We start from the raw sequence: 18447 nt of genomic DNA, 5'->3' as shown, positions 1-18447 counted from the left end.
TTGTACTATAATCCCTGCACTCTTTTGCTGATGTAAGCCAAAGTAACACCACTCAAGTTGCCCTGGAGCAAAACCAGTGTCTGAGGAAGTATCCAAAGATTCATCTTTGAGACATGAAGATATCACTTTGTCTGACACAAAGACGTTGCCAACTTTATGGTGAATGTGTCTACTGTTCCACGGTGCTCAGCAACACGACCCAGCAATGTGGCACAGGAAATGGGTAAAGAAAGACCACATCTAATTGATATTTAGATATGGTAGGATGTAATTACTCATGCTGGAATCCATTCAAAGCATCAGCACTGTGAATGCTCCCTTATTAAAAAAAAAAAAAAAAAAAAGAAAAAAAAGAAAAAAAAGTACAATCACTTCTTTACTGCTCACAGACAGAGACAACTTTAGTTTGGCAGCTGATGGTTAATAAATTTGGTTTGATACATATTCCCATGTTTTTCATATCATTATTTCATTTTATCTCAAATCTACCTCTGAACAAAGAAAGTGGTAACTCAAACAGCAAATAATACTTAGAAGCTTAGTAGCACATGACAAGTTTTAAGTTCATTATCAAATTGCCTGATTCTATTAATTTTCGCTGCACTCCTGAGGGATAATTCAATACCACAACCACTTGATAAATGGTGGGGGAACAGAAAGTTGTTAGGCACCTCCCATTTAGAACTCCCATTGAAATGAATGCTCTACCACATATGCTGGATTTAGCTGCTGAGCAGAGGAGTGCAAAGCTGCTGCGAGCAGGAAACACGGTGAAAATATGCCCACTGAAAGTATTTCAGACAACTGAAAATAAAATGTTGGTTGGGTAAATTTGGTGAAGATAAGCACAATAAAAGCCCAGCTGCTTAACACTTTCATATTGCACTATGTATATGTAAGGTTACTGTGCTCCAAATTTAATGTTGCAGTCCACCAATTTATAGACTAGACATATGCACCATGTCATATTTTAGGAAAAGATAATTCTAACAGTTAAACTTGAAATCTGAAAATCATGCTCAATTCTGTGAAGAGCTTATACAAAAGCCTCTTTCCCTATGTAGTGTCTAATACTGATGTTGACATCCTTCATTTTTACTGTTTTCATTGATGAAAAGTCTAGTCCTGCATTACTTAGTATCTCTTTTGCTTTAAATAAGACGACTAAACACTGCCAGTACGTACCTTTCCCCTTTTAACATAGTGTTTTTGCCAAACTCTCATTAAGGGTTAAAAACCAACAACAATAACAACAACAACAAAAAAACACTACTGCAGGATGAAATGAAACATAAATGTGATATAATTAATACTGTCAGGTTATTTATGTCCAGAGGCAGCGGTTTCAAAAGATAAAAAATTGCTTCTAATCAGTGACCATATTTCACCACAGTGACAACTGCTGACTAACTTGCAGGTAATACTTCAAAAAATATTCTGCATAAGCAGTTCTGTAGTATCCCTTTCATCTACATAGAATCTTCTCATATTTGGGGTCGGGGTTCCTTTTAAGACCCTATGCATTGGTTGACTAAAGGAGTTTACAAAAATACTTCAGTTGCAGATGTCAATTGTAACGTTTCATTACAAAGTTAATACTGTGGACCACTTAATGTGGACTGCAGTTTTAAGAAAATTAATTATTAGAAGATGACAGACTCGATTCTTTCAGGACTGTTATTTTCATTTTTCTGATAGAACTTCTGAAATTGGCCACTTGCCATGATAAACTTGGCGTCTTACTGTCCTGACACCTTAAAACAAGTCAGCCTTGGGATTGCAAATCGATACATATTTGCAAGGAATAAGGTGACAAATCAGTCGTGCTCTTTTCTGTAGATCGTAGATCTTGCCTTTCACCTGCTTTGTAATGGCACTCAGAGGAGGAAATGGGTTGAAGATCACAGAAACAGGGTCATTGCTTTGTCTTCAGCCAGCTCAGGGGGAGCTCAAATGTTCCAGGCACAATTTATAGCGACCTTTACACTCAGTGATCAATACAAAACATCAGTAATGTTTGACTCACCATTAAAAATGGTATTTTTATTATGCAAGAATATAAGGCTGATATCTCCGAGGACACCTGGTTACTGCCTCCTTAGCACCCAGAGCCATCCAGCCCCAACATCCCTGCATAAACTAAGAACTCTTTGTGCATAACATCAACCTCTTAAGAAAAGTACTTTATTCTTTAGAAGGAAGGCAGGAGATGTAAAAAGAGATTGTCAAAGCCTACATTGTTTACACTTGCATTAATTTTCCTCGGTGAAAAATTAAACACAAACTCCTCTTGAGCAGCATAGTTGAAACCAGGTAGAAATTATTTTGCATACACAAAAATAATTCCACCAAAACTCAGCATTATTACCTAGGTGCTAGCCTAGTAGTTCATTTCACTGTTACTGTGTATACTTCTGTATGATGTTACTCTAATTTATCTTCACTGTTGTAAGGGCAGTGAGAGTAATCATAAGTAATATAAGCAGTACACAGCCAAAATCAAGTAGGACTGATTTTGAAGATGTACAAACAAGGAAAGTTGCAAAAACTACCACTGTAGAAGTTTGGTTTGTTGTTTTTGTTTTACTTCTCAGTAAGTTTAAAAATAGCCTAATAGTGGAAGGAAGTTTTATTGACAGTTTTCTACTTCTAAGAACACAATCATGGTATAACCCAATATTCATGGCTGTTTTTCCTCTGCTGCTGTTATCTGTAAGCTGATGGTGGAAGTCAGTGTACAATACAGTCTAGCAAAGTGAATGGAGCAGTTATGAGACTGTAAAATTTTTTGTCTACTTTGCAATCCCAGCATTCAGTATTGGCCATTATGGATTTGCAATGGACTGAGTAGAAGAGTTGATATAGTACATCCCATTGTCTCTCTGAGACTTGAGGAGTGCTCATTTCTGAGCTATTCACATTTCATGTATACGAGAGAACTAAACTGAAGAGTAAATACCTAAATGTCCTTCTTTGACATTAGCTCTATATCTGTAGGATACTGTACAAGCTGTGACAGATACATCTATTCAAATGTGTCTTAGTTTTCTGCTGATTGTGGCTTTCTGACATGTCCCATCAAATAGCCAGTAATGATGTATTTTTGGCATCCCTAAAAGTGCTTCTCATGTCTCTCAATTACTTGCCCATAGCAGAATGGCTGCCTTTATTAGCTTCTGCATTGCTATGTCATTTGTGTTACTCTATGCCATGTGAAGTATGACTTCCTGCCACTTACTGGCTAAAGACAGCTAGCTGCTTTTTCCTCCAGAGTTTTTTTTTTAATCCCCTAAACGTACTAGATTATGTGCTGGCCAGAAGTGTTGTTATTCTTTACTGTCAGTACGTTCATTGGTTTCTTCAGGTACTCCTCACATCCAGTAAAATAGTGACTATAAATAGCAACAATTAAGCTTAATTATAATTTTAAAGTATAATTAAGAAGTATTTTCAAAGTACTGAATTCAAGCAGCACATAATATGCTATTCAATGTGGACAAAAAAATGCAGCATAGAAGCACACCTTGGGACAACTGTGTTTCACATGAGGCAATACACATGGGGCAGGCTACATCATGCTTGTTGGTCTCCATCGGCAAAGAGACACATATGCTTTTAATATTCTGGTCTAGATGTAGCTTTGCAATCCTAGCACTGTCCTAACACACTGTAAGGCCCCTGCCTTGTGACCAAGGAAATTCACTGATAACCCACTACCTCACCTTACTGGGATTTGATAACAGAAAGTTCCCAAATTCTTATTCACCTCTGAGCAGAGGAGCCCTTCAGTTCAGTGGAATGGCAACCAGCCATTTATCTGTGTCAAATTCTATTACTGTATTTCTATCTTAAACACATAGGCATGATATTGTGTTACATGTAACAAGTTCTAATTCCTTATGTAGTAAAGATTTAAAAATGTATTATAAAACACTAAATTTAAAAGGTTAATGCAAGAGTAGCTGCTGCACACAGATTAATAGAGAATTGTTTAAAACAATTTGTGTTAAATGCAGCATCCATGTGATTAGTTGCTTTCTTCAGTACCATTGGAGGCAATATTCTCTTCTTAAATCTTTCAGCTAAGGACATTTCACTGCTGTCTGATATATGTCATATTAGGTAATAGGAAAAATGCTTAAAGTATGTTTTCTTTATTTTCCTTTCCAATCTTGTGATTCTATGATTCTATTATGGTTTAGTAGCTTAGTGGATAGGAATGGTGATTGGCGGACAGTTGGACTAAACATCTTGTAGGTCCTTTCCAACCCTGTGATTCTACAATTATACTATTGCTATTGCAATTTTAAGAGATTCTTCATGGTTTGATGCAATTTGGGGAAAAGAAAGTAACCTTTTCTTTGTGGGAAAAAGGAAGGAGCTCTGATTTACTGATTATAAACTTGATAATATAGGAAGGAGAAAAGCACTACTGAATTAATAATTAAAATGGCTTTTTAATTCCCAGTCTATTCTCATAGTAGCACGTTTCACTTAAGTTTTGCCCCTAAAATCAGATGTACAAGCTGGAGGCTAACATACAAACAACACAGGTATAGCTGCAGTCTGTACAAAAGAGAAAATTACTACTCATAGCATTAATCATTTTTCCTACGTTTTATAGGGGCAAGTCATCAATGCAGGTACTAATCATTAAAAGAAAAAAACATCTGTGCAGCAAAAGTAAATGCACAGATATGAGGGGAAAAAAAAAAAAAAAAAAGTATTGCGTCAAGACTTTGTAACCAAGATAGCTAGGAAAAAGACCAACCATTCAGACACCTTTTAGAGGCAGTAAATACCCCCCCCCCCCCCGATACGTTGTCCATTTCGGAGTTCAGATGTACACCTGGTTTGCATAGAAATTAATGGGAAGCACTAACTATACTTTCTATAACTCATCAATTAAGGGAATCTCCACACAAATCTCACAGAAAGTAGACAGGCTAATACTTCTACTTAGGAGCCTACAATTTAACATAGGCTATAAACAAAATGGATATATATTTTCAAAGGTCTTTTCTTACTTTCTTTTCTACATTTTGTTGGAATTAAAGTTCTAGACCTCAGTTCGAGGTCAGTCACACCAACTGTAAAGAAACAAATTCCAATGCAACCTCTAGCACCCTATAAAACAGCCACAATCAACAACAACAACAACAAAAAAGTACCTAACAGTACTTACTACTTCAAAGGACAAAGCCTTACAGCTTTTCAGAAGAAAACAAAACGGAACCTGATTTCAGCTTCTGTATATACATAGTGCGTGCTGTAGAACCAAAACTCAGGGCTGTGAGTAGCTTGGCCTTACTTTTACCCAGATTGAGCCTAAGAGCTTCAAGTGTTTCCATCGAGTGGTGCCAAGGGAGTAGGAGCTGACAAGTGTTACTGAACAAGTACATCTAATTGAAGCCTGCAGGAGTTAATTACTAGCCATGCTAAATGAAGAGGCTCAGATGTTAAAGTGAGGTGAGGTTCAATCGTTTTAAAGCTGTGATGGTAATTTTTCTCATTTCCTAAAAATTTCCCCTTTGTGATCCTTCAAGGGATGGAAAAACCTGCTTTCCTCTTGGGAAGTTATTTCAGCTGTGAACTGACATTACAGGTAGGGGTTTGTACTCTAGGGTTAGGGGTGAATTTTTTTCTTTTTTTTTCGTTGACTTAAGAATCTTATTGCCAGACCTTTTGGAGGCATTTTGCCAGCTAAAATTAACCAAATAAAATCTGATTTTATTACAGCCTAGAGGCTGTAGTTCTAGGCAAAGCCCTTGCTTAATTATGCATGTATTATACATACAAGCATTTAAATTCAGGGCACCTGAGTTTCACTCAGTGAACTGAGTACAGTTGCTCCTGTTTCTGAAAGATACATCATTAATTAAGCAAAAGGTTTAGAGCTAGCCATGAAGTAATCCATGAACTAGAAACTCTCTGAAATGACTCTGTTACAAACAACATTCAACCTTTATATGAATGAAGTCAGGAAAATGTATCACTTCTCTGCACTGTAGCAGTAGAAAGAAAGAAGGGCAATAGGATGGAGGCTGAGAGCTGCCTCTAAGTGACCATTAAAGCACTTCCCTGATGTCTAGGAAGCCAGCAGAAATTGAGGAGCTTACCCTAAATATTGGCAGTGTCTGCAATGGCTACAGCTCCTTGGCTGTGCAGCGGAGGGCTTCTATATCCCACTGCATAGGGCTTCTGTATCTAGTGCATGTTCTTGTTCATGCTCAGTGGACATTATTTAAGGGAAGTGCCATGCAAAAACGTAAAAGCAAGATTAGGAGCTTTGACATGGCTATATGCAGTGCTCTCATCCAGAGGCAAGCAAGATGCACTCGGTATGTGGAGGCTCTCATGGAGTGAGAGCAGAACTGGTTAAAAACACCTAACGGTTACCAGGAGTAGTTACTAGGCATCTTCAGAGAAGGTGTTTTGCTAGAGGGTTCATTGGGATTATGGTTTATAGGTCTATACCTCAACTGAACCCCACATTACCAGCAGCTATAACTTGAGAGGACTCAGCTATCTCAGATGTATAAGAAAATTATATTCATGAAATCTGAGGAAATGGTGGGATTTTGTGCATCCAGCAGAATTTAAAAGAAGGAATAAATAATGATTTTGATCTTTTGTTTGTGTTCTGTGGTTTGGCTTGTGTAGTTTATGACTACCAGCACACCTAGCAGCTCCTGATGCTGCAGAAATAGGGAGTTCTTATAATTCTATAGCAAGACAACAAGTGTAGCATATTTTAGAAGGGTGATTACATTCTCCTTCTCTGATTCATTCTGACTTCAGCCCCTAGCACAGAACAGATTTGGAAAAGCTCTTATCTGCCTTAAGGCCCCCTTAGGCTGCTTCCCATGGGCTACAAATGCTTCTTACAAGGTGCAGCACTGAGGCTCACCCAAATGTCCCAAGGAATCTGGAGATTCCCTCTTAATCCCAAAATTAAATGAGACCTGCTTAATCTTCTCCCTCTGGATCTTCCCCTCATTTCAGTGATCCAAAAGAGGACCAATAACTGTGGTCTGAAAAGTGAGGAGGTGCAGGCAGTATCTTCCATGTTCACAGAAGCCTGTGGGTTCATTCTTCTGAAGCAGCTGTTATTTTGGTACTTAAAAATGATGCCATGAAAAATGTGCATGCTCTGTGTTACTTGATAGCTTTTTCATCACTCTATGAGTACGAGACACACTATCAGCCCACTCACACCTTTGTGGCTTAGTAATGAAAGCTTATGTGAAGAGAAAAAAAGAGGGTAGTTAAACCTAGAAGCTTGTCATTACTCTTTTTGTCAGTGGCTGCATCTCAGTGAACTTTATAAGTAATTCATGATTCTTTTTCTTCTTACTCCACGGTTTTCGTACTCCACTGTCCATTGAGACTGAGATTCCTTGTTGGGCTTTACAAAGAGTCAGTGGTTGACCAAGAAGGGACAAAGGAGTTTTGTGAATCTGTGTTGAACTGAGGGGCTATTTCATTTTTAACTAAGTTTGAGAGGAGGAAAATGTCATCTAGGAACAAAAGGACCATGCTTAATCCATATGTCAAAGCCTAATAAATCTTGCCTTTGATTTTGTGATTTGTGAATGAATCAGTTAAGTGGATGCTACATTCCTGAATGAACCCTTGTAGTTTTTATCCATTTGTGACACGAACATGCTTTCCTGAGTGGGGTTCAGGAGGCACGTTCAGACAAAGAGCTCTTGAGGCCACTTTCATTTCCTTTCTCAAAGAGCCCGAGTTTTAAATGGTCTCCAGAGAAAATCAGAAAACAAGACTCCACACTTCCACAAAGTAAGCAGTGAAGCCTCTCAGCAACTGAAATTGAAGTCGCACAGCTGGAGAAATGGTAGACCGTATAGATAGAAGGTTTTCATTTGGAGTGTTTCATTGGAGTATTTCTGTCAGGTAAAAGCTCTTCAGAGTCTATGGGCTATTTCTTTTCTCCCTTGAACTTTCTGTAGGGCATGTATATGCTCCTTCCTGCCCTCAGGGAGGCACCAGCTTTGCAACTGGGGAGACAGGAAAAGCCAAGTACTTCCACAGCACCTGCAGCTCTAATTCACCCTTAGAAAGCTACTCTGAGAAGTAGAACACAGATATGTCCTTTTTTTTTTTTTTGAGGTGACAGGTTAAGAATGCTGCTGCCAGAAAGCCCAGAGAGCAACAGTGCCAGGACCAGCATTGCTTCTGCTTCCTATGACCTCAACAGAGGCAAGTTGATCAGGACACTGTGGAAGGAGGTTTAGTTGCATGCTGCATTTAGAATCACAGAATGGCTTAGGATCCTCTAGTTTCAACCCCTCTGCCAGAGGCAGGGTTGCCACCCACTAGATCTGGCTGTCTGGAGCCCCATCCAACCTGGCCTTGAACACTTCCAGGGATGGGGCATCTACAACCTCTCTGGGCAACCTGTGCCAGTGCCTTATCACATTCTTAGTAAAGATTTCCCTCCTAATATCTAATCTCAGTCTTGCTTCTTTTAGTTTAAAACCATTCCCCCTCATCCTATTGCTATTAGACCATTTTAAAAGTTGGTACCCCTCCTGATTATAAGCTCCCCTCAAGTACTGGAAGGTCTCAGTGAGGTTTTCCCAGAGTCTTCTCTTCTCCAGTCTGAACATGACCAGCTCCCTCAGCCTTTCTTCAGAGGACAGGCTCCTGGCATATGGCTTGTGGCTCATGGCATGTGACCCATGGCACACAGCTCATGGGATGTGACTCATGGACATTGCTCACTCATGGCACCTGGCTTGTTGCTTGGCGCTCACTCATGGATGGCAGGTGGCTTGTGGTTTGTGGCTCACATGCAGCCAGCATGTGGTCAATATATATACATGTATTCTATGACAGAAGGAAAAGATGTCATCAAAAGGAACATGGACAGGCTTGAGAAGTGAGCCCATGTGAACCTAATGAGGCTCAACAAGGCCAAGCATAAGCTTCTGCACCTGGGTCGGGATAATTCCAGACATGAGTACAGACTGGGAAAAGAACTCATTGAAAGCATAGAAAGACTTGGAGATTCTGGTGGAAAAAGTTGAACATGAGCCAGAAGTTTGCATTTGCAGCCCAGAAGGCCAACTGTATCCTGGGCTACATCCAAAGAGGAGTGGCTAGCAGGGCAAGGGAGAGGATTTTCTTCCTCTACTCTGCCCTTGTGAGCCCTCATCTGGAGTACTGCACCCAGGCCTGGGACCTCCAGCACAAGAAGGATGTAGAGCTGTTGCAGTGAATCAAAAGGAGGCCATGAGATTGCTCAGAGAGAGTGTTGAATATTGCTGAATATTGCTTTAGCCACTGGTGGAGCAGGACACAGATCTGTGGTGCTGGGGCCCATTCATGCCATCCTCCTGCACCAGCATACAAGTGACTCAGCAATCAAGCTGGTTTCAAAAGTCAGATTCAAATCTGATTCATCAAACTCACAGAGACTCTCATGAAAGATGCCTGTGTATCTCAAGAATAAGCTCATTCATCCATGCTCCCTTCATTACTACATCCTACATCTGTAGGGCACAGTGCAGAGAGGTTGCCAAATTTCACTCATCCATATGACATTCATTCACTGAATCGTGCATGATGCTCTTCTGCTTGCTTTCTCGGGTGCTTGAAACTCAGCACTGCTGATTTTGAGACTTTGCATGACCAGTTACTTAGCTTCCATCTCACATGAAATCGCAGTGGAAGAAGGGTTTTGAAGCTGTGGCTGAGACAAGGAGAGAAAGCAGAGCAGAGCCCCACTTCAAAGGAAGCTCTGCAGGAGATTTGCAAGGCTTCTCCAAATTGAAATCACATGAAATCACATCTGTGGGTGAAACAGTGAATACAAGACAATCCTAAAAAAAAAAATCCTTTAGCTTAGTTCTAGAGAAACAAACTTATTCATATGCTTGGTCTAGCTGGCTTGGCTCAGCCTGCCTATTGCCCTCAAAGCCACTGGATACCATTCACCAAACACAGAGATGAGGGAAAGGTTATGGAGATATCAGGTCCTTACATGCTGCAAAAATTGATGGTTGTATAAAAGAGAAAGATCCAAAAAATATCTTCATCATAGGAAAGATAGAACCAGGGCATTGCTAAATATCTGATCTATGGGAAATGCTGATTTATCTTTCCGACAGACTAATTCCTGCTTTTAAGAAAGGTGGAGAAGAAAGTTTGTGACTACGAAAGTTTTAAAAGAAAAAAAATTTCCCAAACAAGCATCCTTTTAAGAAACTTTTAAATTAATAAGTACCATTAAAAAAAATAATAATAATTTCTGAGACTGTGGGCTTGATTATTTTTTTGCCAAGAGAGAAGAGATTAAGAGGATACAGGCACAGCTGTTGTCTTATCAAAACTATAGCAGCCTTAGCAGCCTTTAATCTGAAGTACAAACACTCAGACCAGCCATGCAATGAGTTGCTTTGGCTAGTAATGCATACAGTATTCTAAACACAGTAGTGGGGAAGATGAAAGAAATGGTATGGTCATTAAGGCACAGAGCAACTGCAAGGTAAATGCTATCCTATGAAAGGGTAAATGCAGATGCCCAAACAGTTTTCCATCGGGAGGAGCTTAGGAGCTGGGCACAGCCCTTCCTGCTTGTTTGCACTGATTAGCATCCCAGACAGGCCCAAGAGTGGCCTGATCTCCAAAGGTGGCCCTCCCAGGCAGCAGCCACGTTGGGTAGAGCAGAGCCACGAGCTGCTGGCAGGTCAGTGGTACAGCTCCACAAAGGCAGTGCCAAGAGAAGGATGCTGGGTGAGCAAGCCCATTGCACACCCATGAACTGGCACAGCAAACTGACTTGAGCTTAGCGTTGTGGCCAATGCATAGTTGGCTAAAGAAACGTGTGGCCTGGAGGACTGAAGATAGGCCTAAGAAAGAGGAATATCTTAAGATCCATCAGGGTTGTCACTCATGTGACACATAAACAGAAGAAACTCTTCACCTTTCATTCTTCCCATCAGTTAACTATACTAAAGTGCTGTCAGAGGTTTGTTCATTCAAAATTAGAAATAGCAATCCTTTTTCATCTAAAAGCTGTACAGATTTAACATGTTATTCCACAGTTCAACAGCTTGGAAAAATGCACAATAACTGTAGAGCCAGGAACCAGCAACTCGAAGTCTATTAATTCTCAGTTCAGTCATGGTGTTGAAAGCATAGCAACAAGAAAAGCAAGTTTTCTAGCAAAAGATTTGGGAAAAATATGGCTATCTTGTGTTGACACACCTATACAAACAGCTCAAAGTCTTGATTCAGTTAAGCTGGCTGCAGACGGTATACTCCATAACAATCTGGTGAAGGGTAGGACCTACATGGTAGAGCCTATAGATCTCTGTGAACTCTTAGTCTAAGAAATGTATTTGTTTCTCTCTTTAAAATAATTAAAATACGTTTAAAATATGTTACAATTTTGTGGAAGGCTTGGATTTATCTTGTCACATTAACTCATCCAAGCATATGTTGTTTGACTACGTAAAACAGAATGGAAATTATGTCCTCAGTATGAGCTCCCACAAATTTGTTATTTATGAAGATGTGTGGACATGTGGCAAGTAACATGTTTCCCATTGTATTTAACATTTCAGAAACCTATCTCACTTGGGGTTCTGCAAACAAAAGAAAATGGCACCATCTACAACTGTTGTCATTATAGGATTTTTATTTTTAAAATTTTTTTTTTCCTCTGTTTTTAAAAATATTATCTTGGTGGAAATCTTACCAGAGTTCCATTAAATATTAACAGCGTGTAACACACACATGTATTATTCCAACTAAATGCAAAATGACCCAAGGGTACAAGGACATGAGCGTGCTTATGAGAGTGAGTAAAAACATTCACAAAGTCACTGCCTCCAATGCATGGATTATGATTAAATAAAAAAATGACTTCTGTCTATGGACATCAAATACCAAAAATGACAGGAGCTGACAAGTGGAGTTTGTCACACTGAGTATAGCAGTTTCCTGGGGAAGGGCTCAAGGGACATTCCTGCAGAATATGTGCTTGTCCCTCGTGTCACCTCACACCAGTAGAGCATCCACAGGGACACTTGTAGCACCTGCTGAGGAAAGGCAGAAGTGTGCAAGAAGTTCTGGACACTCAGGAAGGGCCACGTGAGCTCTTGAACCCAAATGGATGCCCTGAAACCAATCAGTCCTGCCCATTCCCTCAGTCCTCACATTTCCTGTGGTGAATTTGACAAGTCCACCAGATGAGCAGGCTTGAAGATCCTCTGAACTGTAGCTAAGGGCTATGTTCCAGTTGTCCAACAGGACTGTCACGTCACATACATGACCAAATGGAACGGGTCAGAGTGTCCGGGCAGTACTTCACATTATATTACTACACTGTCTTTTACTTGGTTTAAGCAGCATCTCCTGTTTCCCTCCTCTCCAGTTGCAGCTCTGCACAGCTTCTGAGCAGAATGCAAACGTTGTCACAGCTCTAGAGATGCCAGCCTTTCTAAATCACATTAAAATCATTAGCAAAATTATGACGATTATTTCTCACCTCTCTCATTCCCCCACCAATATTTAAATAAGGTTTATCTAGTATCTACAACATTCATTTTAGCTTCAAAAGAAAACAGATGCTTTTTTTCTTACATGAATTAAAAACTTTCCATAACTTTTGACCAAACATCTAAAAGAAAAACACAAAACAACAAATCCAACCAACAACTCTAAAAAAGACTGCTGTTGTTATTTTAAGTATGAAATATCTAAAAGCGTATGCATTTTATTGAGTCTTGGACCTAGTCCATAACTAGTTTGCAGCAGAATGATGCACAATTTATTCTCCATCCGCTGTTTAACCAGGCAGAATGTGACATGAAAGGATAGTCCTGACTGAATGCTGTAGGTTTGCCAGAGATACAGAGAATAAGTTTTGCTAACTATTTTTTCTTAATGAAGTTTATTGACTTCACATTGCTATGCACAGTTGTTGCGGAAGCTCCCTTCGCAATCTCGTGTACAGCTTCTGTATTCTGAATACCTGCTCAGGCATATGCATTCACAAGAATAAATGGAAATAGACAATGGAGAAAACGGTGTTTCAAACAATTTTCTGCCAGCAAAATACGTAATTATTTTCACTGGAAAGGGCAAATATTTGATTAAAGAGAACTAATTGTGAGACTGCTCTCTTGCAAGATACTCTAGCCCAGAGGTGACTGGGAAGGTTAGAAACCTGCGAGATGGAACATCTAATTTTTTTCCTTTAAGTCTGTAGATGCACTTTGTGGATATCAAGTAATTAATTTCCAGAACTTAGACATTTCTAATATTTGCTCATCTTCAGCATATCACTCTGGCTGCCTGCCTGGACAGCCATCGCTGATGGTGTTTGCTCTTTATGACTTCAGCAACAATGTCCTACCTGTGTATGGCAGTGTAAGGCCTGGAAGGCTGTAAAATGCATTGCATGCATGAACACGTGAGAGATTTGAGTCTGGATATCCCAGAAAATACATAGGATATTTATATAAATGTCAACTTCACTATTCATTTTCAGTGCATCTCAAATGACAGCTAAACTAGAAAGTACATTTCCAGCATCCTCCACCTGACACTGCCATGGTTGTGACCTCCAGGCATTGTTGTGTTTTTACTTAATGCACTTTCAGGTACAGCCTACTAGCCAGACGTTTCCATCACACATGTTGCAAATGGGTACTGTACCGTTTGTAGCCAGGAGTAAGGCCAGAGGAAAGTGGGAAAGGCTGCTGAATAAACTAAATCAGGAAACCGTTTGGACAGCAGCTTTCCCAGCTGAGGTGATGTATACTGACATACAGGACCTGCCCTCAGCTCAGTATATTGTCACATGGAAACTTCAGTCTGTATGTCAGTGCAGCTTGGGCCATTAGCCATTTTTTCTCCAGTCACCCTTGTTCCAGGGGGAACATTGCTCTAGAGAGCGCTGGCTGATACAGTCATTATTTATCATCATGACATCCCTCCTGGGACGGGTAACAAATGAGTCCCACATGTTTCCTGAAAAATCTGTCAAGACCATCAGTATATTACAAAGAAGGCACAGACAGCCTTTATATAATAACTCTTCTGAAAAAAAAAAAGAAAAAAGTCTAGACAATGCAATATTAAAGCCTAGTAGCTTATTCATCAGCAAAAAAGAACACAAAAAATAAAACACAGAATAATTGTTAGACTCTGATATAATCGATGCCTGTTGTCCATCATGGGTCTTTCATGCTTATTAACTGGAATGTGTGTTCATATATGCCTATGAAAACACATATGCATGTCGTCATGGCACATCAGAGGTCAAAGTTGCAGTGCACTTCTGCTCAACTGAGAGAAAAAGATCTACAGAGAACTGTCAGGACGTCAGCAGTGTTGGCACCCTTGCTCTTCACACATACAGACTCAGTGTCTAGTCTCATTTTTAATTTAGCAGACAAACCACTCATACTGACTGATCTTGCATTGAAGCTGTTACCAAATTCAAATGCCTACCATCTTGATATAAACCTTCTCCGTGGGATCTCCAAGCTCCTGGGTGCAGCTTTGCCTGTAAAGTTGCATACAAGCACTAGCATTCCTTTGTTTGCCTGGTCTCCACACTGGGATACTGAAACTGCCTATGGAGTAGAATAAAATTTATTTTAATGTGAATTTTGCTTCCTGGAAAATTCCTACTCTTCTTTCCAGTTTCAAATATAGCCTAAATATTTCTACGGATACCAACATTTAGCCAGCACTGATAATGTAATTCTAAGACTTAAGCATTGGAGCAGCAATGTAAATGTAAATGTCTGCAGGAGGATAAAGGATAAACAAGCCAATGTAAGAAAGATTAAGATGCTGCAATGACAAAAGCCAGATATGTCTCTAAGTGTCTGGAAAACTAGTTTAGACTGAGGTTTTGTGATGCAAGGGCCAAGGCTGGATGTGGCTCTGGGCAGCCTGTCTAGTGGTTGCACATAGCAGGGGGGTTGAAACTAGATGGTCATTGTGATCCTTTTCAATACAGGCCATTCTGTGATTCTATGGTTCATTCTATGATGCACTAATAAGATAATATTTAAAATGCATTTGGAAAAAAAATAAAAAATTATAAAGTCAGATAAAATCTTAAGCTGGCTATAGCTGTAAGCCTTGAACTGTCTTGAAAATGCATTTTCAAGGTGTATGACACTGCTTCCTTGTTATTCTGATTATTTTATGTTACTTCTAATAGAATTAGGGAGGAGGAGGGTAACCTACCCTTCTCCCCCACATCTTCTCACAGAGGAGTTGTGTCTTTCTATTCAGCTACTTGCAATACTGTTAAAATTATCTTAATTTAACTCTTCTTTTTGCTGCATTTGAATGCTTTTCTTATGCATGGCACAACTGATATTTCATTAGAGAGACATTCAATTTTCCTAAATGACTTAAAATCATTTGTTTTATTCTTCTATTTAAATGATTAAGTTGACGAAGGAGAACACTGGGGGATTTGAAATAGACAAAAAAAAAACCCAAACTTCTACATAATTCTTCTTTCCACAGAAAAAAAAGATTTAAAAAAATTCACAATTGAAAGATGAGCTGAGAATTACATGAGGTGCAAAAATCAACTTTATGGCACCATTTAGCAAAGTATCTACTTTACAATTCCTCCCTCTCACACCTACATGCTGGTAGTACTGCTATGCAGGATCTCTTAGAGTTATTATTACCTCAGTTCAGTGACAGTGATTCTCTGCACAGTTTAATTTGTACATGTTGCACAGCTTTCTATTACCAGCTGCCAAGCAGAGAAGTACATTTAAATCTGTGTAATAAGAAGCAATATTCTCACTAAAAATTAAAACACTGAAGCCAAAAGTTGGCTCAGATGTATTCATTTATCTTTTAAGTGAATAGCTTCATTTCCTAAAGCAGTACATAAATGCAAATATCTTTATCTTTCCATGGGATATTTGAACACTGGTCCATCTTATCAATATACCCAGCATTCATTCAGCATTTTAGTGCAAAGATCCAGCAGATCACATCTGTTCTTCCCTCCTGATAGCTTCCATTGGGATACTGGATATACCTTTACAGCTGGTACCTTGTTTTCCAAAGAGTAGCCAAAACATCTATTAAGTAACTTATCATATCAGCTCTGAGGTGAGTTGGTTTTCCATTTGAGAGAAGGTTTTGTTTACAAAAACAGTATTTCAGTGATATTTTAGGCGCTAATTCACATCTTTGATAAATTACAACAGTGCTATGCCCATTTAAGATCCAATATATGACTTCTAAACATTTTATTTTCAGGGATACTCGGTGCTATTCAGTGAAAGAGCTCATTGATCTCAGGTTAATGTTGCAGCACCACATGATCATAAAGGTCTTCTATGTCTTTTTTATACCATCACCAGCTGCAAAGTCAGCTCTAAAGTCACCTGATGATATCACTTTTCATATTCATACAATCTGAATCGATTTTTAAGAGAAAAATTTGTTTACTTCAGCTAATGAACAGTCAGAGATAAATGGAAAGTATTGTTTTACCTTCAAATGACAGATCCCCAAACAGCTGTTTTAGAACAGTATTATGCTAATGATCAATTTTCTGACCATTAGATTTCAGCAGAGCATTCACAGGCTTAAAGGCAAGACTGCAAACGCAATGGATCAGTAGCCCACATGGGAAAATGTGTGTATGTGTGCACACACGCACAGGCTGAATCACCAACCATCCCATACAGCTCAGTAATAAAGTAATTGCTCTTCTTGACATTTCAGATGAGATTTGGGTCAGATTCTGTACCGTCCCGCTTATGTCTCCTGGCAGTTCCTTGCACACTCCCATGCTTCACTCCACTCCTGCTATCAATCAGCCATCCTAATGGAGTGACTGCTGCTGCTGCAAGGCAGCAGCATTGTTTGCAGCTTGCTGTCCTGCAGGAACCCACACCCAGGGACCTGCTCATACTCATCTGCGGTGTCTCTTCAATAACTAGTTGAAATGAACAGATCAGGCTTGGGGGGGGAGGATAGAGCAAAAAACAACAATAAAAAACACCAACACAAACAAACAAAACCTAAACAACCCCCATCCAACAGCAACAAACCTTGTACGGTTGCACTACAGCGATTCATTACAGGCTTCGTGTCTAGTGAGATGAACGTAACTGCTAGAGTCTCGCAATAGCAGCTGTGAAATTAGTGTCAAATTTTCCTAGAGACACAATAAGAAAAACTCTGGATTGCTGAAATTAGTTCACAGACCAAATATATCAATTATCAAGAAGTATTAACGTATTTGAAATTCTACCCATTACTTATGACTCAGTAGCATAACATCAGTACCATATAAAGGCTGCCCAGATTGTTTTCCCAAAACAGAAAAAGATATATCCATGGATGTATTCTGTGAAGTCCATCATAAGCACATCATGTTGTCAGATATTACCCTGTAAGGTAATAGTACTGATAGTGCCTATTATTCAAATAACTCAGGAGACCAAATGGGGGTAAATAAAAGAATCCAGCAAAACATTGCCCTTATTAACCTGAAGTTCCAGAACAGATTGTCTGTTGTATGATCACTGCAAATATATTTCTGCAGTGTCAGAGATGTTCTTCCATGCCTTAAGGATATCTGAAAACTATGAAGGATCACATGCAAAACGCTCAAGTATTTGCTCATTGCATTTATTGCTATATTAAACATTGCTTCTCTCCCAGAGTACTTCTCTTCCACCCAGCTATTAAGAAATAATTCCATCGCTCCAGGCTATTTTCATTGGCCAGATATCCATTTACTACAAAGCGTCTGCAGAGAAGAGATACAATTTCAGATACACCAGCACACGTAACTCTCAAATATATTCTAATTAATTTCATATAAAAATTGCTTTTAGAAAACTTAATTTGCATTAAGAGCAATGCTCAACATATATATCTTAGAGACATTATATTATAATAAGACTCTTTGTAGTAAAAGGGCAAGAATATCCACGCTTTCAAAATATAGGGATTTTGCTTTTTGGAAGTCACAATTTGAGAGACAGAGAATGACTGAAGGAATTTTTGGTTTATAATAGTGGGTCCAAGCCAGTGAGCAACACATCTGATTTTAAATAAATCACTAGACACAAACTTCAGATCTATTATGCAAGTGAGTGCACTATGAACTACATAGGGATGTGTGTCAGAGGCTGTATTTCAGATAAAGTTCTCAGTGTACTATTAACAACTCACTACTGCTATCTAAGGAGGATCATAAGGTATCGATGAAGGCCTCTAGTAAAGAACAGAGTCAAAAACTGATACCCACACAGATACATTTGCACAATGCTGAATAAGTTTGAATACATTTCCTGAAGGCACACTGCCATCGTGGATTAGAACTACATCAAATGTTATTAGGAGAAGGGCTGAATTTATAAATCTTTGCTAAGGAGGGCTGGGGTGTGGCAGGCTATGAGCTGA

Source organism: Meleagris gallopavo, chromosome 6 (assembly GCF_905368555.1).
Source record: "Meleagris gallopavo chromosome 6, MGAL_WU_HG_1.1, whole genome shotgun sequence".
NCBI lineage: Eukaryota > Metazoa > Chordata > Aves > Galliformes > Phasianidae > Meleagris > Meleagris gallopavo.
The sequence above is the reverse complement of the archived record's forward strand: the minus strand, read 5'-3'. Positions refer to the sequence as shown.